The following is a 25,176-nucleotide window of genomic DNA, read 5'->3' as shown; positions in this document are numbered from 1 at the left end:
CCACATTGATCACCCGTTCATACCAGTTCTATGTCAGACCTACTCTCTCATCCACTCCCAACACACTAGGGGCAATTTGCAGAAGCCAATTAACCTACAAATCCATAGTCCACCACGACCAATGATCGTCTGAAGAAGGGTCTGGACCTGAAACGTCGCCCATTCCTTCTCCCCTGAGATGCTGCCTGGACCTGCTGAGTTACTCCAGCATTTTGTGAATAAATACCTTCGACTCGTACACTGGTTCTATGTTATCCCGGTTTCGCATCCCACACCACCTGGGGCAATTTAACGAAGCCAATTATCTTACAAACCTGCACGTCTTTGGGATGTGGGAGGAAACCGGAGCACCTGGAGAAAACCCACGAGGGTCACAAGGAGAACGCCCAAACTCCACACAGACAGTACTTGAGGCCAGGATAGAGCCCAGGTCTCCCACACTGTGGGCAGTAGCTCCACCAACTGCGCCACTGTCTCATCCTAAGTGTAGAAAGCCTAGAGATGCAAGTTTGTTTCACCACGGAATGACTCAAGACCAAGGATGGCACAGTCATGTTCATCCTCTGTCACTTTCTCCCTTTCTCACTGACTTCTCTCTCTCTGCCCTACTCTCTCTGATTCTCTTTGTCATCCATTCTCTTTCTGCTATTTTTCTCTCTCTGTCTCTTTCTCTATCTCAGATTCTTTCTCTCTCTCTAACTTCCCCTCCTCTATTTCCCTGATGATATTCTCAGTCTCCCTCTGTCCTGTGTGTGTGTGTGAGATCTCTCTCTCTCTCTCTCTCTCTCTCTCTCTCTCTCTCTCTCTCTCTCTCTCTCTCTCTCTCTCTCTCTCTCTCTCTCTCTCTCTCTCTCTCTCTCTCTCTCTCTCTCTCTCTCTCTCTCTCTCTCTCTCTCTCTCTCTCTCTCTCTCTCTCTCTCTCTCTCTCTCTCTCTCTCTCTCTCTCTCTCTCTCTCCCTCTCCCTCCCTCCCTCCTTAGCACCCATCCCCCTCTACCTCTGGAATTCTTTGGGATTCCCAATCTCAGGTTGGGCAGTCTTTGAGTATATTCACACCAATAGATTCTGACTCAGTAAAGAACCAAAGGATTTGGGGATCGACTGGGGAAGTGAATGAAGCAGAGGGTCGGACATGAACTTAGTGAGTGACAGAACAGGCACAAGCGGGCCGAGTGGTCCTTTGCTACCGATTTTCATGATATATAGAGGGGGACATCATATTTATAGGACAGTTGGCTCCAGCATCAGAACGTTCCTCAAGGAACCAATGCATTTGCAAGAGAAAAGCTTTCAGTAAGAGTCAGCTTGGCTCAAACCCAAGAACTGCTGAATAAACTGAGGCTGGACCCAGCCAGCATCATGGAGATACCTTTACCCAACCCCAAACGGACACAAAGTATGAGCGATTTATCTTGCAAAGGGGTCCTAAGATGCAATATCAATTTCAATTAATCAATCAAAAAAAAAAATTCCCTTTGAAGGCATTCAGTAGTAAAATTACATTGCTCAATAAATAAATAATTGAACCATAAATCTTAATAGGCAAATGTCGTCATGGCAAAAGAGTGATTGAGCAGCAAGCCAGGGGAGGGTTAAATAATTGAAAAAAAATTCACTCCGACTGAAAAAACCCTGGAGAAACTGAGAAAGGAAAGATGTTGAGCAGATCTTATCTATATACTAAAACTCTCATTTGTTTGTTTGTTTGTTCCTGAACAACGGCCAAAACGGTACACGATAGCGCGACAATTTTAGGCCCACCTTGCTCACTCAGTCGCTTTGGTGCTAATGGAAGAAGTTTCATTGAAATCGGTGTTATATTTTTAAAGTTATTCACATTTTAAAGTTTAAATCTATCTCCTAGGGAGGGAGGGGGGAGGGAGGGGGTGGAGGGAGGGGGTGGAGGAGGGAGAATAAGGGGGATTGAGGGGGGTGGAGTGGAGGGAGGGGAAGGGGGAGGGGAAGGGGAAAGGGGTAGGGGAAGGGGGGTAGGGGAGGTGGAGAAAGGGGGAGGGGGGAGAGGAGGGTGGGGGGAGGGGGGAGGGGGAGAGAGGGATATTGTCAAGCTTGAAAGGGTTCAGAGAAGATTTACGAGGATGTTGCCAGGACTAGAGGGTGTGAGCTACAGGGAGAGGCTGAGTAGGCTGGATCTCTATTCCTTGGCGCGCAGGAGGATGAGTGGTGATCTTATAGAGGTGTACAAAATCATGAGAGGAATAGATCGGGTAGATGCACAGAGTCTCTTGCCCAGAGTAGGGGAATCAAGGACCAGCGGACATAGGTTCAAGGTGAAGGGGGAAAGATTTAATAGGAATCTGAGGGGTAACCTTTTCACACAAAGGGTAGTGGGTGCATGGAACAAGCTGCCAGATGAGGTAGTTGAGGCTGGGGCTATCCCAACGTTTAAGAAACAGTTAGACAGGTACATGGATAGGACAGGTTAGGAGGGATATGCAGGCAGATGGGACTAGTGTAGCTGGGAAATGTTTGCCGGTGTGGGCAGGTTTCCACACTATGAGTTCTACAAACTCCCCGTGACCTGCGTGGGTTTTCCCCAGGTGCTCTGCTTTCCTCCCAAACTCCAAAGATGTACAGGATTGTAGGTTAATTGGACTGGTACAATTGTAAATTCTCCCCAGTGTGTGTAGGATAGTGTTAGTGTGTGGGGATTGCTGGTCGGTGCGGGCTCGGTGGGCCAAAGGGCCTGTCTCTGTGCTGTATCTCTCAACTAAACTACAAGACACAGTGGTTGCAGATGCAAATGCAAAAATAACTGTCCAGAGACAAGATCAACTCTCTGCTTTGCAAATAACAAATCCCAATTTTCTTCTTCATATGAATTATTGATGTAGCCTCCAGCATACAAATTGCGTTAAATAGCCTGCGTTGGTTATCACCCAAGTATAAACCCATCTTCCGACAAGCAGATTCAATAAAAGCATCTTCAGTAATCTGGGTCAGAATTGAGCATGAAATCTCAAAGAAGAGGGCAGCACGTGGTAGAGTTGCTGCCTTACGGCATCAGAGACCCGGGGTCGATCCTGATTATGGGTGCTGTCTGTATGGAGTTTGTACGTTCTCCCTGTGACCATGTGCGTTTCCTCTGGGTGCTCCAGTTTCCTCCCACATCCCACAGACTCGCGGGTTTGTAGGTTAATTGGCCCTCTCTGTAAATTGCCCCTAGTGTGCAGTGGGATAACTAGTGTGAACGGGCGGTGGGCCTGTTTCCATGCTGTGTCTCCAAACTAAACTAAGCTTAACTGGATCCAATTCTACTTGAAATTGGACACTTCCAGACATGCTGTGAAGACGATACATAACAAACTATTAATTATATTCTTTGCCAGTGGGTGCTTGTGGAGGACACTGGGGGTTTGGTGAAGGCTTTGAGCCCATCAACATCCCCTGAGCTTGCACTTACAAGAAACGATGAAGATATCTGCTTCACAAGTTCAGGCAATGCTAAAATGTTCATTAACTTTGACAAGCCTGCCAGCTCCAATTTAAGCGGAGACAAGAGGAACTGCAGACGCTGGAATCTTGCGTGGAACACAAAGTGCTGGAGTAACTCAGCGGGTCAGGCAGCATCTGTGGAGGGTGTGGATAGACGACGCTTCGGGACGGGACCTTTCTTTTCAGAGTAGACATAAATAGGTGAACGTTTGGATCGGGATCTTTCTGAAGAATGAACACGGACAGGCAACGTTTTGAGCTGGGTCCTTCTTCAGGCTCGGCATGGAAAAAGTCACGCTGTAGGTCAGTCAGGTCCCTTCTTCAGGCCGGACATTTTACATAAAATGTTTTGGGTCGAGACCCTTCCTCAAACTGGATATTTTGATGCAACATATTGGGTCGGGACCCTACTTCATTCAGACCAGACACGGGCAGGTGAGGTTACAGTTACAGGATAGGCGACGTTACAGATCAGGACCCTTCTTCAGACTGGGGAAGGGTCCTGACCTGAAACTGACGCCTCTCCATGCCCACCAGGGATGCTGCCTGACCCGCTGAGTTACTCCAGTACTCTGCATTCAACGGCTTCAGTTAAACCTGAGTCAACCTGTGACCTCTGCAGAAAGTGATGTCCTATGTGAAAGTACTAGAGGTGGTGGCTCAGAAAGAGCTGCATATGTACCCATTTCTCCCTTATCTCTGCACTAAACATGGTTGACAAATGCAGCTCATAAAAGAAGAGACAGAAATGGGTTTTGAATGTTCTTATCCAGTTGATTTGAACGCAGGTGAGGTAGAATCAGTCCTGTTACTGACAGACCCTCTTTTTAAGGCAGCAGGCTTTTCTCTTGTGTGCTATGAAATAAGATCTTCCTCATCTAACGCCCCTCAATCAATGTTGAACCGTAACGATACGATGCAATACGATAGAACTTTATTTATCCCAGGAGGGAAATCGGTCTGCCAACAGTCATAAAACAGGACATAAATGAGACGTGAAATTAAAATGACGTGTGGTAAGTCCAGGATTGGGGATGTGCAAAGATTGGGGAGAGGGTGGGGGATGGGGAGTCAGTCTACCCCACAACAGAAGGGGGAGTTGTACAGTTTGATAGCCACAGGGAAAAAGGATCTCCTGTGGCGTTCTGTGCTGCATCTTGGTGGAACCAGTCTGTTGCTGAAGGTGCTCCTCAGGTTGACCAGTGTGTCATGGAAGGGGCGAGCTGTATTGCCCAGGATGCTCTGCAGGTTGAGGAGCATCCTCCCCTCCAAGACCACCTCCAATTAACGCTCCATTTCTGAACCTCCCACCAAACATTGTTCTCCTTACTCCAATAATGACCGACAACAGACACCGAAAACCTGCTGCTTTTCAAATATACTTGACGCGTGCAAAATTTATTTTCTGAAATTGTACGAATGAGGAGCTTGATAGAATCTGTCAGCTTGCCTTTGAGTCAGAAACCTTTCAAGCTGAACAGCAGGAGATGAGCACATTACCCAGGCTAACGTGGAGAAATTGGTCTTTGGTTGTCTGTGCCACTTGCACAACAAACTCACGGCTGTGTATCGTACTCTGCTTCTGAAATGCAATCCCTTTGACTCCAGTGGATTTTGGAAGAGCGGGTACAAGTTGTAATCCTTGTCATTAGGACAGGACTGATACCCATGCTTAATACAGTGGAGCAACTAGTAGAGCCGCTGCCTCACAGCAGCAGGACAGGAATCCCTGCTTCGATCCTGACCTCGGGTGCTGTCGGTGTGGAGTTTGCACGTTCTCCCTGTGACCGCGTGGGTTTCCTCCGGGTGCTTCAGTTTCCTCCCACTTCCCAAAGACGTGCAGATCTGTAGGTTAATGGGCCCTCTGTAAATTGCCCCTAGCGTGAAGGAAGTGGATGAGATAATGGGGTGACATAGAACTGGGGTGAATGGGTGATCGATGGTCAGTGTGGACTCAGTGGGCCGAAGGGCCTGTTTCCATGCTTAATGTAGAGATATAGCAGGGAAACAGGCCCTTCGGCCCACTGAGTTTGTGCTGACTAATAGTCACAGGTACTCTAATTCGATCCTACACACTACGGACAATTTACAGAAGCCAATTAACCTACAAACCAGCACACATCTTGGGAGGAAACCGGATGTGGGAGGAAACCGGAGAACCACTTCTCCACCACTTGCCTGATGGGAGAGGGGAGAAGAAGGTGAGACTTGATTATGCTGGTGGCCTTGCCAAGGCAGCGTGAAGTGTAGATGGAGCCGATGGAAGGGCGGTTGGTTTGTGTGATGGTCTGGGCTACGTCCACAACACTGCAATTTTTTGCTGTCTTGGATGGAGCTGTTCCCAAACCATGCAGTGATTGATGCATCCCGATGAAATGCTTTCTACGGAGCATCTGAAAAGGTTGGTGAGGACATGCCGAACTTCCTAAGCCTTCTAAGGAAGGAGAGGCATTGGTGTGCTGTCTTGAGCATTGATTCGATTTGTGTGGTCCAGGAGAAGTTGCTGGTGATACTTACTCCTTGGAACTTGGGTTGTATATAATTGGAAGATGCTGTTGCTGAGTTGAGTGAGCAAAAACCAAACCAAACTCTAGAGTAAAAGGTTAAAAGAAATAGCCACCGAGATAAAAGCGGAGGGGGGGGGATAAAAGCGTTGATTCCTTGCAGCTTTATTGCTTGGGATAAAACAATTTTCAACGAACAGAAAAATCGACTGTGACTTTCAAATTACACAGGAATGAGCTAACATGGTAGATCATGATCAAGCCCAATTTTATCCTGCATTCAGTGGGAAGGGGAAGGGGAACCAGTACACCTCTGGTAAAGTCAGTGTTACTCAACCATCTCTGCCTGCAGAGTCATAGAAAATAAGGCACAAAGTGCCAGAGTAACTCAGCGGGTTAGGCAGTATCTCTGGAGAACATGGATAGATGACGTTTCGGGTTGGGACCCTTCTTCTGAAGAAAGACCCAAAGCTGAAACGTCGCCTGTCCATGTTCTCCAGAGATGCTGCCTGAACCGCTGAGTTACTCCACCACTTTATTTTCTTTTTTTGGGGGAGAATCTGTTTTCACCACCCCATCAGCCTGGATCTGGGTCACTGAACCCAGCAAGCAATCCCCTCCCCCCAACAGGGCAGTGTGGCGCAGCAGGTAGCACTGCTGCCTCACGGCGCCAGAGGCCCTGGTGCAACCCTGACCTCGGGTGTTGTCTGTATGTTATCTTATTTCTGCGAGGGGTTCCTCCAGGTGGTCTGGCTTCCTCCCACATCCCAAAGATATGCGGGTTGGTAGGTTAATTGGCCCTCTGCAAAACTGCTCCTGGGAGGATTAGTTGGGTGAAAACAGGAGGAATTCAAAAGATGGGGCTAAAGTCGGATAAATGAGTGGTTGCTGATCAGCGCACAGTTCATAGGAGCAGAATCAGGCCATTCGGCTCATTGAGTCTACTCTGCCATTCAATCATGGCTGATCTATCTTTCCCTCTCAACCCCATCTTCCTGCCTTCTCCCCACAACCCCTCACATGTGTATTTACCAAGAATCTGTCTATCTCCGCCATAAAAGTACCCAATAACTTGGCCTCCACCGCCGTCTGTGGCAGTGAGTTCCACAGATTCACCACCCTCTGACGAAAGAAGTCCCTCCATGGACTCAATGGGCTGTAGGGCCTGTTTCTCTGGGCGGCGGAGGGGCTAGGGGCGGCATCAGAGGTGGCACAGTGGTAGTGTTGCTGCCTTACTGCGCCAGAGACCCGGGTTTGATCCTGACTACGTGTGCTGTCTGTACGGAGTTTGTACATTCTCCCGGTTTCCTCCCACATTCGAAACACGTGCAGGTTTGTAGGTTAATTGGCTTCTGTAAATTGTCCCTAGTGTGTAGGACAGAACCAGTGTATGAGTAATCGCTGGTCAGCATGGACTCGGTGGGCCGAAGGGCATGTACCCACGCTGTGTCTCTAAACTACAGGGGTGACACAGTGGCACAGCGGTAGAGTTGCTGCCTCACAGCACCAGTGACCCGGGGTCGATCCTGACTACGGGTGCTGTCTGTACGGAGTCGGAAGTTCTCCCTGTGACCCCGTGGGTTTCCCCCGGGTGCTCGGCTTTCCTCCCACACTCCAGAAGTACAGGTCTGTAGGTTAATTGGCTTCGGTTATAATTGCAAATTGTCCCGAGTGTGTAGGATAGTGCTAGTGCACGGGGTGATCGCTGGTCGGCGTGGTCTCGGCGGGCCGAAGGGCCTGTTTCCGCGCTGTATCTCTAACGTCTAAAGTCTATGACAACCTAGCTCCTTGCCAATACAGTTTAAATCTGTGGTTACCGTCCGACCCACCACTGGAAACAGGTGAACTGGAAGCAGGTCCTCCCTCACTCTCGCAACACCCTTCATGATTCTGAACACTGCTTCCTCTCATCTCCTTTATACACCTCACTCCAGGCCGCCAGAGCCAATCACTCTCCAGAGAACCGGGTCAGAGTCTGCTGTTAATTAGTAGCCGTGTGATTCATTGGTAGCCGCCCCTTTATTAGTTAATCACTGTCTTGTGCCCCTCCGTCTCAGCATGTCCCCAGTGCTGTCGGCTCCCTGCAGCTCAGCCACATGAAGCTGCTCACTGCTGCCTGACTCCTCGTCAGCTCTCAGGGGCCTGACCTACTTTTTTTCTTTGCAACTTAAGATGCGCAAAGCATCAAAGGAAAACGACTCCAAACACAGCCCAGGGGAAAGCTGGCTGCCTTTTTGCTCCGCCTGTTTTTGCCTTTTTGTGGATCAGAAGAGTTCTGGTGACATCCAACCTGTTGTTGAAATTGACCTGGGCCCGAGAGGCTGGACTGGTTAAGACTATATTCCTTGGAGTGCAGGAAGGTGGTGAATCTGTGGAATACATTGCCACAGAGGGCTGTGGAGGCCAAGGCAATGGATATTTTTAAGGCAGAGATTGACAGATTCTTGATTAATAAGGGTGTCAAGGGTTAGGGGAGATGGCAGGAGAATGGGGTTGAGAGGGAAAGATAGATCAGCCATGATTGAATGGCGGAGTGAACCTGATGGGCCGAATGGCCTCATTCTGCTCCTACAACCTATGACTGAGGGGTGAGCTTATAGAGGTGTATAAAATCCAGAGGTGAATGCACGGTCTTTTTCCCAGGGTCGGGGAATCAGGTGACAAACTAATGTGTTCAGGTGATCATGATCGTCACGGTCAGTGGGCTGAAGGGCCTGATTCCACGCTGTATCTCTAAACTAAACTAAATGGTGGCACGGTCTGCACAAATCTCTGTAGGTACGGACATTGGACAAATGGTCACGTCACTGGCTCTGTCCTTGGGGTGACAGAGGTTTTGGGGGGAGGGGAGGCGGGTGGTGATATTCCTCGCAGTCACAAGAAGACCCTGCAAACTCCACGCAAACTACGGGTGCCGTCTGTACCTTGTATCCTGCGGGTGCTCCGGATTCCTCCCACACACCAAAGACGTACAGGTTTGTAGATTAATTGGCTTCTGTAAATGGTAAACTGTCCCTGGTGTGTAGGATAGTGTTCGTGTACGGGGTGATCGCTGGTCGGCCCAGACTCGGTGGGCCGAAGGGCCTGTGTCTGCGCTCTATCTCTAAACTAAGCTGAACATGTACGTTGCTGCATTGCAGCGGGGGCTACAGTAGCGACGATTGTTTGTGAGCTGTGAGGCAGCGACGAAGGACGTTCACACAAGTGCATGTCTTGTACCTTTCTTTAATTCAATAGGATTGCTGCAATAACACTAAAAATAACCCAGCGCTGTTGAATAGGCAAAATATCAAACTGCAGAGAGAGCTTCAGAACCTGGACTGCTGGCAGCAATGACCTTCAAGCATCGTGACCGGTTTTGTGGTGTATAAAGCACCAGAAGATGGCTGGCGCTGTCTTGTCTGAAGAAACGACAGAGTATTGTCTGTAAAAGTTTCAAGGCAAGATGTTCTGTACATTAAATATCAACTTTTAGACTTTAGAGACGCAGCGCAGAAACAGGCCCTTCAGCCCACCGAGTCTGGGCCGAGTGAGCCATCCCACTAGTACACTAGCACTATCCTACACACTAGGGACCATTTCACACTGTTTTTTTACTGATGCTAATTAATTTACAAACTTGCGTCTTTGGAGTGTGGGAGTAAACCAGAGCACCCAGAGAAAACCCACGCGGTCACACTGGCACTGTAAGGCAGCAACTCTACCACTGCACTGTTGTGCTGACCACAGGCTCATGGAAGGAGCTACTTAAAATTCAGAGCCAATTGGTTTTCTCCTCAGTTTAAGTTTAGGTTTATTATTATCACCTGCACCCAGGCACGGTGACAAGCTTTCTTTTGCATGATATCCAAACAGATCAGATATATCGTACATAGGTACCAGCAAGCCAAGCACAGTTCCACATCCAAACAAGTTCAAACTCAAGTAGAATAGGGAGACCAAAGGGGGAAAATACAGAGTGCAAATTACAGTTCTCAGCGTTGTAGCGCATCAGTTACAAATTCCAAAGACCGCAATGGGGTAGAGGTGAATCGTACAGTACCCTAGCTTGCGGAAGGACCGTTCAGAAGCCTGATTGCAAAGAGGAAGCTGATCCTAAGCCTGGTGGGTAGACACAAAATGCTGGAGTAACTCAGTGGGACAGGCAGCATCTCTGAAGAGAAGGAATGCACCTTCTGTACCTTTGCTGAACGGGAGCAGGGGGAAGGAGCTACGACCTTGGTAGAACAAGCCTTTGATGACTCTGAAGAAGAGTCTCGACCTGAAACATCGTCTCATCCTTTTCTCCAGAGATGCTGCCTGACCTGCTGAGTTACTCCAGCATCTTGTGTCTATCTTTGATTATGTTGGCTGCTTTTCTGTGCTGTGAAGTGTAGATGGAGTCAACGGTGGGGAGTCTGGTCTGTGTGATGGACTGGGCTACATCGCTGTTCCCAAACCAAGCTGTGGTGGAACCCAACAGTGTGCTTTCTATGTGGCATTGCTAAGGATTATCCTAAGCATTGGTGGGCCCTCTCGGATGTCACATCAATGTGGTTGGTGCACGACAGATCATTAGTAAGACATGCAGCAGGTTAGCTCCACCTTGCTTTATCCTGTCTTCGTCAGTAAATGAGGGTGGGAGGACAGGGTAAAGAAGTATCCATCAAGGCCAATTGCTGGCAGCTTTCTTTGGACTTTTTAATTTAGAGATACAGCACGGAAACAGGCCCTTCAGCCCACCGAATCCACGCCAACCAGCGATCACCGCGTACACTAGCTCTATCCTACACACTGGGGACAATTTATAATTTTTACCGAGGCCAATTAAACTAGAAAACCTGTACGTTTTTGGAGTGTGGGAGGAAACCGGAGCACCCGGAGTAAACCCACGCGGTCACAGGGAGAACGTGCAAACTCTGTGCAGGCGGCACCCGTATTCAGGATTGAACCCGGGACTCCGGCGCTGCAAGGCAGCAACTCGAACCCTGCCACTGTGCCTAATGGTTGCTGCAGCTGAGGGTCCCCAAGAAAATTCACACAAAGAAAAAACAAAATTCTGGAGTAACTCAGCGGGTCAGGCAGCATTTCTGGAATAGATGGATAGGTGACGTTTCAGGCCAGAACCCTTCTTCAGAATCTGCAGCTCCTTTTGTTCTTCAGAGAAGCTGCCAGAGCTGCTGAGTCACTCCAGCACTTTGTGCTTTTTACTCAAGATACCAACATCTGCATTTCATGGTGTCTAGAAAATCTGTATGACTACATGAAGGTTGGTAGACTAATTGGCCACCATAAATTGCCCCAAGTGCAACGATGGGAGGAGTAAATGGGAACCTGGGAAGCGTAAAATGGAATTATTTTAACTGTACACTCGATGGCTGGCATGGACTCGGTGGGCTGCAGGGCCTGTTCCCTTGCTGCATGACTCCATCTGTTTGTTAGTTATGATGTGGGCCCAAGGAGCCAAATGGCCTCTTTCCATGTTCCATCCTTCCTGTCGTCCTGTGAGAGAAATAATTTGCTGGCAAAAACAATAAGGCAGATTTTGTAGGAAGAAATCTAGAGACTTGGGGCCAAGGCAACATATGTGTGCAATGCTTCACTTTATATCTCAGCGTGCTGGAAATGTTAGACAATCCAAATCCAAAACATGGAAGAGATATACAGTCCCTTTGGCCCATTGATTCCACACTGATCAACAACCACCACCAATTTTACACTAACCCTACACTAATCCACTGCAACTTTATTTTTAGTTTATTTTTAGTTTAGTGTCACGTATTAAGTACAGTGAAAAGCTTTTTTGCTGCAGGCTATCCTTTCAGTGGCAAGAAGTTTACGTGATTACAATCAAGCCGTCCACAGTGTACAGATACAGGATATAACGTTTAGTGCTAGGTAAAGTCCAGTAAAGTCCGATTAAAGATAGTGCAGGAGTCTCCAATGTGGTAGATGGGAGGTCAGGACTGCTCTCCTGGTTGGTGAGAGGATGGTTCAGTTGCCTGATAACAACTGGGAAGAAGCTGTCCCTGAATCTGGAGGTGTGCGTTTTCAAACTTTTGTACCTCTTGCCTGATGGGAGAGGGGAGAAGAGGGAGTGACCGGGGTAAGACTGGTCCTTGATTATGCTGGTGGCCTTGCCGAGGCAGCATGAGTGTAGATGGAGGAAGGGAAGTCCCTTGTGTGATGGTCTGGGCAGCGTTCACAATTCTCTGCACAAATTTACAAGTCATTCAAAGTGTTAGTGATTGAGAAATCAGTCGAATGATTGATATAGCATGGAAACAGGCCCATTGGCCCACTGAGTCCACGCCCACCATCAATCCCCCTTCACACTAGTTCTACGTTATCCCACTTTCTCATGCATTTCCTATACTCAAGTTAGTGTAGATGGAGTCAGTGGTGGGAAGACTGGTCTGGGTACTCTTCCCAGATTAGATAGTCGCTCATGTGGAGAGCAAATGCAGACATGATGGGCTAACTGTGCTTCTTTTGTGCTAGAACCATCTATGATTTCTTGCGTTGAAAAAGGGTCCCAACCCGAAACATCACCTGTTCTCCAGAGATGCTGCCTGGTGTGCTGAGTTACTCCAGCACTTTGTGTCCTTTTATGATTTCCTTCCCTGAAGGATAGCAGTGAATCCGGTGGCATTTAAAAACAACTGGGCAGTTTCATAGCCACAGTTTCTGAGACTAGCTCGATATTTTTAAAAAGCTGATATTTATTAATTTAGCAATTCCTCAGCTCCCGTGGTGGGATTAGAACTCATGCCCCCGACTCCAGCTGCCGCTTCAGTGACTTAACTACTGATCGACCAAACTCTTTGATATTCCATGTCAGTGTCCTACCATTATGCTCCACCGATCCGCTGTGATGGTGGAGATAATGACACAGTGAATTAGCCACCTCTTCTTTCTCAATTCAGTTCAGTTTAATGTTAACCAGTCAGCAGAAAGACAATACATGATTATAATTGACCCATTTACATGATAATGGAATAACGTTTCGTGCAAGGTAAAACCAGCAAAGTGCGATTAAGGATAGTCCGAGGGTCACCAAAGAGGTAGATAGTAGTTCTGAACTGCTCTCTGGTTGTGGTAGGATGATTCAGTTGCCTGATAACAGCTGGGAAGAAACTGCCCCTGAATCTGGAGGTCTGTGTTTTCCCACCTATACCTTTTGCCCGATGGGAGAGGGGAGAAGAAAGAGTGGCCAGGGTGCGACTCGTCCTTGATTATGCTGCAGGCCTTGCCGAGGCAGCGTGAGGTATAAATGGAGTCTGCGACTTACTTCTGGGAAATGGATTGGAAGCCGAGTCGGAAAAAAAGGGAACGCAACACGCGCGTTTCCCTGAGTCTTTTCAGTTATTCCATTAGATTGTGATTATTCCTTCCAAGCCTCCATTTTGTGTCATCCCTTTATGCCTCGCCCCAGCAAGACACGATCAATTTGAATCATTAAAAATTCAGCATCCACAGCTTTTTGTAGGACAATGCTCCTGATTTCTATTACTGTTCAAGCGGGAATTTTTGTTCACAATTCATTAGACTTTAGATATAGAGCGCAGAAGCTGGCCCATCGGCCCACCGAGTCCGCACCGATCAGCGATCACCCCGTACACTAGCACTATCCTACACAGTAGGGACAATTTACGATTTTACCGAAGCTAATTAACCTACAAACCTGCGCGTCTTTGGAGTGCGGGAGGAAACCGGAGCACCCGGAGAAAACCCACGTGGTCACCTGGAGAACATGCAAACTCCATACAAACACCACCCGTAGCTAGGATTGAACTCGGGTCTCTGGTGCTGTAAGGGAGAAACTCCAAGAAATGGAGGAAGGGTAAATGAGGCCTGCGTCAACAGCCGTAGAAGTGAAGTCATGTTTCTTGGAAACGGAGGACTTTTCAGATGTCGTGGTGTCTAAAGCCTCGAGAACAGAGCGCGGCAGAGACGGAGAAACCGAGAGAAAGCAATGTGTAGGAAGGAACTGCAGATGCTTGTTTGCACTGAAGACACAAAATGCTGGAGTAACGCAGCGGGTCAGGCAGCATCTCTGGAGCACATGGATAGGCGGCGATGTGAGTCGGGACCCTTGTGTCTACATTTTATCTGGAGAGAGATTTGGATGTGAGACTTGCTGCCTCTTATCTCTCGATCTGGGGCAAATTGGGATGGCACTGTGCTGCAGTGGTAGAGCTGCTGCCTCACAGCGCCAAAGACCCGGGTTCGATCCTGACTACGGGTGCTGTCTATACGGAGTTTGTACGTTCCCCCTGTGACCGTGTGGGCTTTCTCCAGATGCTCCGGTTTCCTCCCACACTCCAAAGACCGTGCAGGTTTGTCGATTAATTGGCTTCGGTATAAAATTGTAAATTGTCCCTAACGTGTAGGATAGTGCTAGTGGTAAGGGCAGCGCGGACTCGGTGGGCCAAAGGGTCTGTTTCCTTGCTGCATCTATAAAGTCTGAAGTCTTTGTAACCCTCGGCAACCAGCCTCGTGGAAGTGGTTACGGACTCCTGCCAGCCTATCAATCCCCAAGGAACGACACATTTACTTCTCCCAAACACATCACGCTCACAACCCATTTAGAGGATATCTTTCTGCATCTTAATGCATCCACGGACAGCAGCAGGCAATCTTATTTTAATCTCCCTCTTCGTGTCGCACTGCGGCACAGCAAAACAACAGGCTATGTGTCTTTATCTAACTTCCCTCTTATTTACATACTTTGCTACCAATGTTTCCTTCAATTATAAATACTTGGCACAGGTCTTCAGTGCCTCAGCTGGTTGATGGGTGAATCACAGAGACTGCTTCACAACATTCCAAAATAGCAGCCCCCTCAGCAACTGCGAGATTCGAGAATAAATAACTGGTCAGTTTTGATAGGAGGGAAGAAAAGAAGGCAAGGCATTGAGACACATCTTGAGAGGAATGGAAGAGGCGATGGAGGCCGGGACACGAGGAACTGAGGGTGCTGGAGGAACTCAATGGGTCAGGCCAGCATCTGTAGAAGGGAGAATCAAGGAACTGCAGGTGCTGGTTTACAGAAAGAAAAGTTCTGGAGTAACTCAGCAGGTCAGGCCACATATGTAGAGCAGAAATAAGGAGCTGCAGATGATGGTTTACAAAACAAAGACATAAAGTGCTGAAGTGACTGGAATTTGGGGCAGCAAGGTGGTGCAGCAGTACAGTTGCTGCCTACAGTACCAGAGACCCGGGTTCGATCCTGACTGGAGGCGGCTGGTGTGAGGCACAATACTGGCCTGGAAGATTGGGCTGAATGAACTATATGGTCCATGGAACTGGTCCCCCAAGAAGATCCAGACGGTCTTTTGGCACTCATGGAAAACAGGCGATGTCAGCTTCTCCCAATCCACCGACGTCATTAGTTTAGTTTAGTTTAGAGATACAGTTTGGAAACAGGCCCTTCGGCCCACCGGGTCTGCACCGACCAGCAGCCATCCAATGCACTACCACTATCCTACACACAAGGAACAATTTACAGAAGCCAATTAACCTACAAACCTGCACGTCTTTGAGATGCGAGAGGAAACCGGAGCAGTCGGAGGAAACCCACGCGGTCACACGGGTGATCGTGCAAACTCCGTTCAGACAGCACCCGTAGTCAGGATCGAACTCGGGTCTCCGGTGCTTTTGAGGCAGCAGCAGCACTGCCGCGCCATTGTGCTGCCCAAAGGTTTTGAGAATAATTTACTAGGAGGCATGGCTTTAAGGTGAGAAGGGCAAAGTTTAAAGGACATGAGGGGTATTCTTTTTTTTTTTACACACAGAGGGTGGTAAGTGCCTGGAACACACTGCCGGGGGTGATGGTTGAGGTAGATATGATAGCGTTTCAAGACACTTATGGATAGGCACATGGATATGGAGGGATATGGATCACGTGCAGGCAGATAAGAGATGGTCTTCGCATGATGTTCAGCACAGACATTGTGGGCCAAAGGGCCTGTTCTTGTGATGCACTTTTCTAAAGTTCTAGATGGTGAATTGATGGACTTTAAATTCAGACGCATTACAATTCTAAAGGTGTGACGCAGGATTTGACAGTTTGCCAACAGCAAAAGTAAATGTTGATTCAGTGTCAACCTTCCCTCAGTTTTGCATCTTGCAGTGACTATATCACCAGCAACATAACCTAATCCCTTCCTACTGATACTGTCATCGAGAAAGTGCATCAGTATATTTACTTCCTTTGGTGCCCGAGAAGATTCAGCATGTCCGTGAGTCATCTGTTGCTGGCCACGATTTCTTCTGGCCTTTTCTCGATCGATGGCCGGCGTGGATTCGGTTCACCGAAGGGCCTGTTTCCATGCTGTATCTTAAAAAATCTCTTTTCTTAGCCTAGCCTCCAGTGTCACTTTAACCCTATACCAGCCCTCCCTCAATCCAATCTCCACTTCACTCCAACACATACCCCTCCCTTCGCCCCAACCTTACTCCAGTACCAGCTCACACCAAAACCACCTGAAGAAGGATCCCGACTCAAAACAAGATCTCGCCATCTGTTCATTCCCACCCCAGATGCTGCCTGACCTGCTGAGTTCTTCCAGCACTTTGAGTTTTGCTCAAGATTCCAGCATCTGCAGTTCCTTGTGTCTCTATCCCAACACCTCCTTAAGTCACACTTCCACTTCCATCTCAACCCTCACCTACACTCCAATCCCTCCTACCTCAGCCCCATTCCCACCTCAGCTTGACCTCCATTTCCACCCGAACCCGACACACAACTCCTCACTCAAACCCAACTCATTTCTCCGCTCCTATCCCTTGACATAACCACCAGTTCAACCTCCCCCACCCACACCCACACCTCAACTAAATCCACCACCCAGCCCTGGCGATGGTGGTTCTGCTTTGGAAGAATCCAAGAGAGAATGGTGTGCGGGCAGCTTTGTTCAGCTCCCAGCTTCTGCACGATAATTTTTACTCCTTCATACAAACCAACGAATATTTAAAGTACCAGCTGCTTCCATTCATCTCCAAAGCACACAAATTAAAATTCTTGGACCAAACAAACGTTCCCTTAGCAACCTCACTGGCACCAAATGAGCAGGGGATATGAACCAGCCAATTACCAGCCAAGTGTAATAGCCACAATATGCTGGAGTAACACAGCGGGTCAGGGAGCATCTCTGGTTTCGGGTCAGAACCCTTCTTCAGAAACATCACCTATTAGTGTCTATCTTTGGTATAAATCAGCATCTGCAGTTCCGTTCTACACAATTTTTAAAAAGTGTTCACAGTGATGACATTGCCACAGCATTGATAATACTTTCTGATCTGCTCGGACATGGATTAGCCTCATGGTGTGTAGTAAAAAAATTGCACCTCACTCCTACTACTATTCTCCAGAAGCCAGGGCGGTACAGTGGTACAGTTGCTGTCTTACAGCGCCAGAGACCTGGGTTCGATCCTAACTATGGGTGCTGTCTGTACAGAGTTTGTACGTTCTCCCTGTGACCTGCGTGGGTTTTCTCCGGGAGCTCACACACTCCAAAGCCACGTAGGTTAATTGGCTTGGTATAATTGTAAATTGTCCCTAGTGTATGTAGGATAGTGTTAGTGCGCGGAGATCGTTGGTCGGCACGGACTCAGTGGGCCGAAGGGCCTGTTTCCAAGCCATATCTCTAAACTAAACTAAAAACGATAAGATTTCGCACTTGCACTTGTTTGAAAGGAAGCCAGCCGGTCCATTGAGCCCATGCAAGTCCTTTAACAGTGCTGGTCAATCCACAATATAGAAACACAGAACTACAACTGCTGGTTTACACAAAAGGACTGGAGAAAATCAGTGGGTCAGGCAGCATCTCTGGAGAACATGGATAGGTGACGTTTCGGTTGCCCCTATCCAAGTCGCACCTAAAATTCTGCAAGACAGTCAAAAGAAAAAAGACTGTGCTTAAAATAACACAAGACATTAGTGCAAAACACAATAAGGAAAGAACAAATCCATGGCTCCTTAGTGTTCCGTTGTCGAGGTAGGATTAGGTTTGTGCAGATTGGCTCAAGAACGTGACCGTTGTAGGAAAGTGGACTAATAGTTAGTGCAGCACGGTGGCTCAGCTGTAGAGTTGCTGCCTTACAACCCCAGACACTCGTGGTTGATCCTGACTACGGGTGTTGTCGTGCACATTCTGAGTTTGTACGTTCTCCCCGTGACCTCCTGGGATTTCTCCGGGTGCTCCGGTTTACTCCCATACTCCAAAGATGTTCGGGTTTGTAGGTTAATTGGCTTTGGTAAAAATTGTGAATTGTCCCTGTTGTGTAGGATAGTGTTGGTGTACCGGGATCGCTGGTTGGCACGGGCTCCATGGGCTGAAAGGCCTGTTTCCACACTGTATCTCTAAACCAAACTAAACTAAATAGTTAACTTAACTTAGTCATAGTAAGAGGGAAGAGTTAATGTTCCAAATCATTGACCCTGATCATCTCTCTGCATTTGTTGCCCAACCTGTAGTGTATTTCCAGCATTTACTGTTTCTTTACTGGATTTCCCGCATCTGCACTTTATTTTTTGCTTCAAGCAGCCCAAATCCATTGGATTCCCCCGAGGCTCTGAGAAGTGATACGGAAAATTTAAGTACTTTCATTCTTTATATAAATCCCTCTAACAGGGCTTATAATGGAAACTAACTATCAGACCTCTCACAGTAATTACACCTTCATGTCAGAGATGCAAGTGATGTATCAGGTTTATACCACTCAATTCCTCAACTTCAGTGCATCAACGAACTCGCCTTCTCTGCATCCCAAACTGCCGTACGCTTTGCTATTTAATAATACAATTATCCAAAATTAAAGTGTAATGTATAAATAAAATGAGAATAACATGAATGCTTGAATGATATCTCTGCACTTTGTTCTGCAAAAATCTCCACCCACCAGCCCATCATCTGAAGGCTGTACTTACTTTTGATTCTGCCACAATACATTTATATAAGACATAGATGGATGGATCAGATGCTAAGCATCGTTGAGATTCTCTCTTGAGGACGTGACAGAAAAGACAAAATGGACTAAAAGTGTACTTAAATAAAGCTGATTGACTTCAGTATTTAGCTGAAGATTTGCTAGAACATTCCGATGCAAAGTCCAGAAATAGTCCGTGCTGAAATGAAGGTTTAATTAATCCTTTAGGGGCAAGAGTCGGCGCTTGTGCACAACGCCTACCAGAAGCAGTAGGTTAGGAACGTTCGACAATTTACCTAGTGAGTCATACAAAAACACAGAGTGCGCGACTTTTTTTTTAGAAAAGGGAAATGAATGCATTTGGAATTATTTCAGTACATTTGGTGCATAGTGATGGCTGTTTTGTCCACAGCAATGTCCCAGATACAGAAGTACAGCTGAGAGAGAGCGCAGAAAGAGGCCATTGGGCCCATTGTTCCCATTCTAACTCTTTTGGCAGATCTTTCCATTCCTCCCACTTTGCTGCCTCTGCAAATATCACACAATCACACAGTTTAGTTTATTATTGTCACGCGTACCGAGGTACAGTGAAAAGCTTTCTTGGGAGGGGATTTGGTTTGGCTGACGGCAGGCGAGGTTTAGTTTACTGTCACATGTACTGAGGAACAGTGAAAAGCTTTTTTGTTGCGTGCTATCCAGTCAGCAGAAAGACTATAGCGATAACAATCAAGCCATCCACAGTGTACCTATACAAGATAAAGGCAATGACATTTAGTGCAAGATAAAGCCAGTATAGTCCGATTAAAGATAGTCTGAGGGTCTCCAAAGACGTGCAGGTTTGAAGATTAATTGGCTTCTGCAAATTGTCCCTAGTGTGTAGACAATAGAAAATAGGTGCAGGAGAAGGCCATTCGGCCCTTCGAGCCAGCACCGCCATTCAATGTGATCATGGCTGATCATTCTCAATCAGTACCCCGTTCCTGCCTTCTCCCCATACCCCCTGACTCCGCTATCCTTAAGAGCTCTATCTAGCTCTCTCTTGAATGTATTCAGAGAATTGGCCTCCACTGCCCTCTGAGGCAGAGAATTCCACAGATTCACAACTCTCTGACTAAAAAAGTTTTTCCTCATCTCTGTTCTAAATGGCCTACCCCTTATTCTTAAACTGTGGCCCCTGGTTCTGGACTCACCCAACATTTGGAACATGTTTCCTGCCTCTAACGTGTCCAACCCCTTAATAATTTTATACGTTTCGATAAGATCCCCTCTCATCCTTCTAAATTCCAGTGTATACAAACCTAGTCGCTCCAGTCTTTCAACATATGACAGTCCCGCCATTCCGGGAATTAACCTAGTAAACCTACGCTGCACGCCCTCAATAGCAATTGAAGGATGGAACTAGTGTGAAAGGGTGATCGTCGGTCAGCGCGGACTCGGTGGGTTGAAGGGCCTGTTTCCATGCTGTATCTCTAAGCTAAACTAAACTAAGTCTGAAGAGGGGTCTCGACATGAAACATCACATATTCCTTTTCTCCAGAGATGCTGCCTGACGAGCTGAGTTACTCCAGCTATCTGTGTCTATCTAAACTAAACATCCAACAGATTTTTTTTTAAACATTTTTTTTTTTAATCCAGTGGCTAGAGTAGTATTAACATTTCATATAAATGCATGGACCTCTGGTCACCCCAATACAGGAAGGATGTAGAGGCTTTAGAGAGGGTGCTGAGGTGGTTTGCCAGAATGCTGACTGGTTTTGCCGGTATTAAGTACTAGGAGAGGGTGGATAACCTTGGTTTGCTTTCTCTGGAAGTCCAGAGGTTGAGGGTACACCTGATAGAAGTATATAAAATGATGAGAGGCATAGATAATGTAGACAGTCAGAACCTTTTTCCCCAGGGTGGAAATGTCAAAGACAAGATCTGATGACCTTCCAGCTGCACTCGACGTCTGTCACCAAATTCGTCCCTGGGAACAGTCCGTAAATGAGAGAGCCCTCTGTTACGGAGAAACCGTGACAAGGACCACTTGCGTCATTGCCTAGACTTTATTCGCAAATCCCCACGCTGCAAAGAGGTGGGCAACCGTCTGATCTCCGTAGCAGTCATCCCGAGGGCAGCGTGCGCTGGCAGCAAGGTTCTGAGGGTGCAGGAGGGAGTGCTGATGGCGCGGTAACTGGCTCATTAGAGCCCGTGTTCCCAAAATCCCATTAAACTCACCGAGGGCCCTGCGGCCCAGACCTCCCTTGAAACTTACTGAGAACACGTCCCTTTAGGCTTTCTGGTTTACCGGAGAAGTTACTAAACTGTGATAAAACATTGAATAAATGGCAAATGAAAATCTGTTGGTGTATTGTTCAAAGAAAACACCCAATAGCCCAGAAAATGAGTCAGAGTCCAGAGCGTGTTGAGTTACAGTGCCCTCCATGATGTTTGGGACAAAAGACACAGCATTTATTTATTTGCCTCTGTACTCCACAATTTGAGATTTGTAATAGAAAACAATCACATGTGGTTAAAGTGCACATTGTCAGATTTTAATAAAGGCCATTTTTATACATTTTGGTTTCACCATGTAGAAATTACAGTTGTGTTTATACATACCCATTTCAGGGCACCATAATATTTGGGACACATGGCTTCACAGGCATTTGTAATTGCTCAGGCATTTTTAATTGCCTCCTTAATGCAGGTATAAGAGAGCTCTCAGCACCCAGTCTTTCCTCCAGTCTTTCCATCACCTCTGGAAACGTTTTATAGCTGTTTATCAACATGAGGACCAAAAGTTGTGTCAATGAAAGTCAAAGAACCCATTATGAGTCTGAGAAACAAGAATAAAACGGTTGGAGACAAACCTTAGGCTTAATGGAACATCATTAAGAAGAGAGCGCTGGTGAGCTTATTAATCGCAAAGGGACTGGCAGGCCAAGGAAGACTGCCACAGCTGATGACAGAAGAATTCTCTCTATAATAAAGCAAAACCTCCAAACACCTGTCCGACAGATCAGAAACACTCTTCAAGAGTCAGGTGTGGATTTGTCAATGACCACTGCCCGCAGAAGACTTCATGAACAGAAATACAGAGGCTACACTGCAAGATGCAAACCACTGGTTAGCCACAAAAATAAGATGGCCAGGTAACATTTTGCCAAGAAGTACTTAAAAGAGCAACCACAGCTCGGGAAAAAAGTCTTGTGGACAGATGAGATGAAGATTAACCTATATCAGAGTGATGACAAGAGCAAAGTATGGAGGAGAGAAGGAACTTCCCAAGATCCAAAGCATCTGTGAAACACGGTGGTCTGGGCATGTATGGCTGCTGCTTCACTTATATTGATGATACAACTGCTGATGGTAGTAGTGTAATGAATTCTGAGTGTATAAACACATCCTATCTGCTCAAGTTCATACAAATGCCTCAAAACTCATTGGCCAGCGGTTCATTCTACAGCAAGACAATGATCCCAAACATACCGTTAAAGCAACAAAGGAGTTTTTTCAAAGCTAAAAAATGGTCAATTCTTGAGTGGCCAAGTCAATCACCCGATCTGAACCCAATTGAGCATGCCTTTTATATGCTGAAGAGAAAGCTGAAGGGGACTAGCCCCCAAAACAAGCATAAGCTAAAGATGGCTGCAATACAGGCCTGGCAGAGAAGACACCCAACAACTGGTGATGTCCACGAATAGCAGACTTCAAGCAGTCATTGCATGCAAAGGATATGCAACAGGTTTAGGTACGCAAGGCTCCTGAAGGAAGTAGGAGTCAGAGGGCAGGCCAAAAGGAGGGCAATCAAAGAACTTGCCAATGCCACCGAACGGAGCAGTCACTGGCTGTGGCTGAAAAGAAGAGATGCAGTCTGGGCTGCCACGTGACCATCTAGAGGGTAACCATAAGACACACACCCAGGTCTGATCATCCTGCGGTGGGCCTGCCTCGACTGAGGGTGTCTTGTGATAAAAGGCCGAAACACCCAGTGACGTTGAGGTACACAACTAAAGATGTGTCTGAATGGTAGCAACATCACCTAGTGGTCACCCCCAAGAACAACGCCAGTCAATTTTAGTGCAAACCTTAGGGATTGTAACATCCAGTCCTACTAATCAATCTAAACATGACTACTTTCATTTACATGATATTGCTGTGTCCCAAACATCATGGTGCCCTGAAATGGAGGGACTATGTATAAACACTGCTGTAATTTCTACATGGTGAAACCAAAATGTATAAAAATGGCCTTTATTAAAAGCTAACAATGTGCACTTTAACCGCATGTGATTTTTTCTATTACAAATCTCAAATTGTGGGGTACAGAGGCAAATAAATAAATTATGGGTCTTTGTCCCAAACTTTATGGAGGGCACTGTATATCTGTTCACTGTAAATGGCTCGATTGTAATCATGTATTGTCTTTCTGCTGACTTGTTAGCAGGCAAAAAAAAGCTTTTCACTGTACTTTGGTACACGTAACAATAAGCTGAACTGAACTGAAATGAGGATAGGTTTAGAGGGGCCAAAACCAGGCAGGTGGGACCCATAGTCGGGATTGAACCCAGGTCTCTGGCACTGTAGGGCAGCAACTCGACCACTGCGTCACTGTGCCACACCCTTTGTTTTGAATGCTATCCAAACAGATCATAAATACTGTACATAGATACATTTAATTCAAACTCAAGTACAATACATAGAGCAAAGGGGAAGATGCAGAGTGCAGAATACAGTTCTCAGCATTGTAGCACATCAGTTGCATAGACAAAGACCAATGTCCTCAATGGGGTAGAGGTGAATCGGACAGTACCCTCGCTTATGGAAGGACCATTCAGAAGCTTGATAACAGAGGGGATGAAGGGTTTGATTTGTCCTTTTGCATACCTTTCATTCACTTGTACTATGTTCCTTTTCATATCTCTAGTTTCCCTCTCCCCTGACTCCGGGCTGAAGAAGGGTCTCAATTCGAAATGTCACCTATTCCTTTTCTCCAGAGATGCTGTCTGACCTGCTGAGTTACTCCAGCATTTTGTGTCTATCTTCTGAAGAAGGTATTGTTGAGTTGGCATTGCCTCACTCTACCATGGCAGCATTTCAAAGGTGGCCTCTTCCCTGGAGTCCGAGCCAACATTAACCCCCTCCTCCCCTCCCCCTCAAATAAACTACAGAAAATGTATCATCTGCTGCTTTCCCCCACATCGTGCTGCTTGTTTGAGCAGATTATAGCCGCCACATCTCCTTCATTACAGTAGCAACCACACTTAAGGTAAGTTCTAGTGTCAAAGACAAAGTGCTGGGGGAACTCAGCGGGTCAGGCAGCATCTGTGGAGGGAAATGGACAGGCGACCCTTCCTCATGGTCTGAAAAAGGGTTTATTTTATTTTTTTGTTTTAAAGACAGAGTGGAAACAGGCCCTTCGGCCCACCGCGTCCAACCCGACCAACAATCACCCGTTCACACTAGTTCTATCCCACACACTGGGGTCAATTTACAGAAGCCAATTAACCTGCAAAACAGCACATTTTAGGATTGTGGGAGGAAACCGGAGAAAACCCACGCGGTCACAGGGGGAGGGGGGAGAACGTACAAACTCCATATAGACAGCACCAGCAATTAGGATCTAACCCGGGTCTCTGGCGCTATAAGGCAGCAACTCTACCGCTGTGTCTGGACCCAGAACGTCAACAGCCCATTTCACTCCACAGATGCTCCCCGACCTACTGAGTTCCTCCAGTACTTTGTGCTTTGCTCCCGATTCCAACGTCTGCAGTTCCTGGGACTCTCACATAAGATCTCCTCTGACTGAGCAGAGGATTATACAAAGGAGGATTACAGAAGATTTACGACCTTCCTCTAACTAGTGAGGGTGGCCAGGGTGGCGGGTAGAAACCCTGCTCTTGTCCAGGCAACCTTCAGCATGAGCTGACAGACACACAGAGATTTCCACTGGCGACCAGAATCATTTACTGCCAGGAAAAAAAATCTTCAGCAGGATTTGAAAGTATCAATGTGAGACTTCGCTTTAAACGAACGCACACCAGTCATTCTGCATTCACAAAAGGGACTGTGGGTGCTGGAAACTGGATCAATATTAGATACCAGGAACTAACTGCCAGTGCTGTTTTTACAAAGAAAACACACAAATTGCTTGAATAACTGGAAAATACAAGGAAGTGCAGATGCTAGTTTTACAACAACAACAAAAAAAGCCCCCAAAGTGCTGGAATAACTCATCGGGTCAGGCAGCATCTCTGGAGAACATGGACAGGCAGCATCTCTGGAGAACATGGACAGGCATATTTGTAGGTAAGCAGTCACTCTAT

At 47.0% G+C, this 25,176-nt stretch overlaps 1 protein-coding gene across 2 annotated transcripts in view; it reads right to left on the bottom strand.

The window, feature by feature from the left end:
* The window catches only part of LOC144604413 (N-terminal EF-hand calcium-binding protein 1-like), a 59,064-nt gene that overhangs the window by 33,339 nt on the left and 549 nt on the right, over positions 1-25,176 (bottom strand). The window lies entirely within an intron of this gene.

The sequence above is a fragment of the Rhinoraja longicauda genome, chromosome 22 (genome assembly GCF_053455715.1).
Source record: "Rhinoraja longicauda isolate Sanriku21f chromosome 22, sRhiLon1.1, whole genome shotgun sequence".
Classification (NCBI taxonomy): Eukaryota; Metazoa; Chordata; class Chondrichthyes; order Rajiformes; family Arhynchobatidae; genus Rhinoraja; species Rhinoraja longicauda.
The sequence above is the reverse complement of the archived record's forward strand: the minus strand, read 5'-3'. Positions and strand labels throughout refer to the sequence as shown.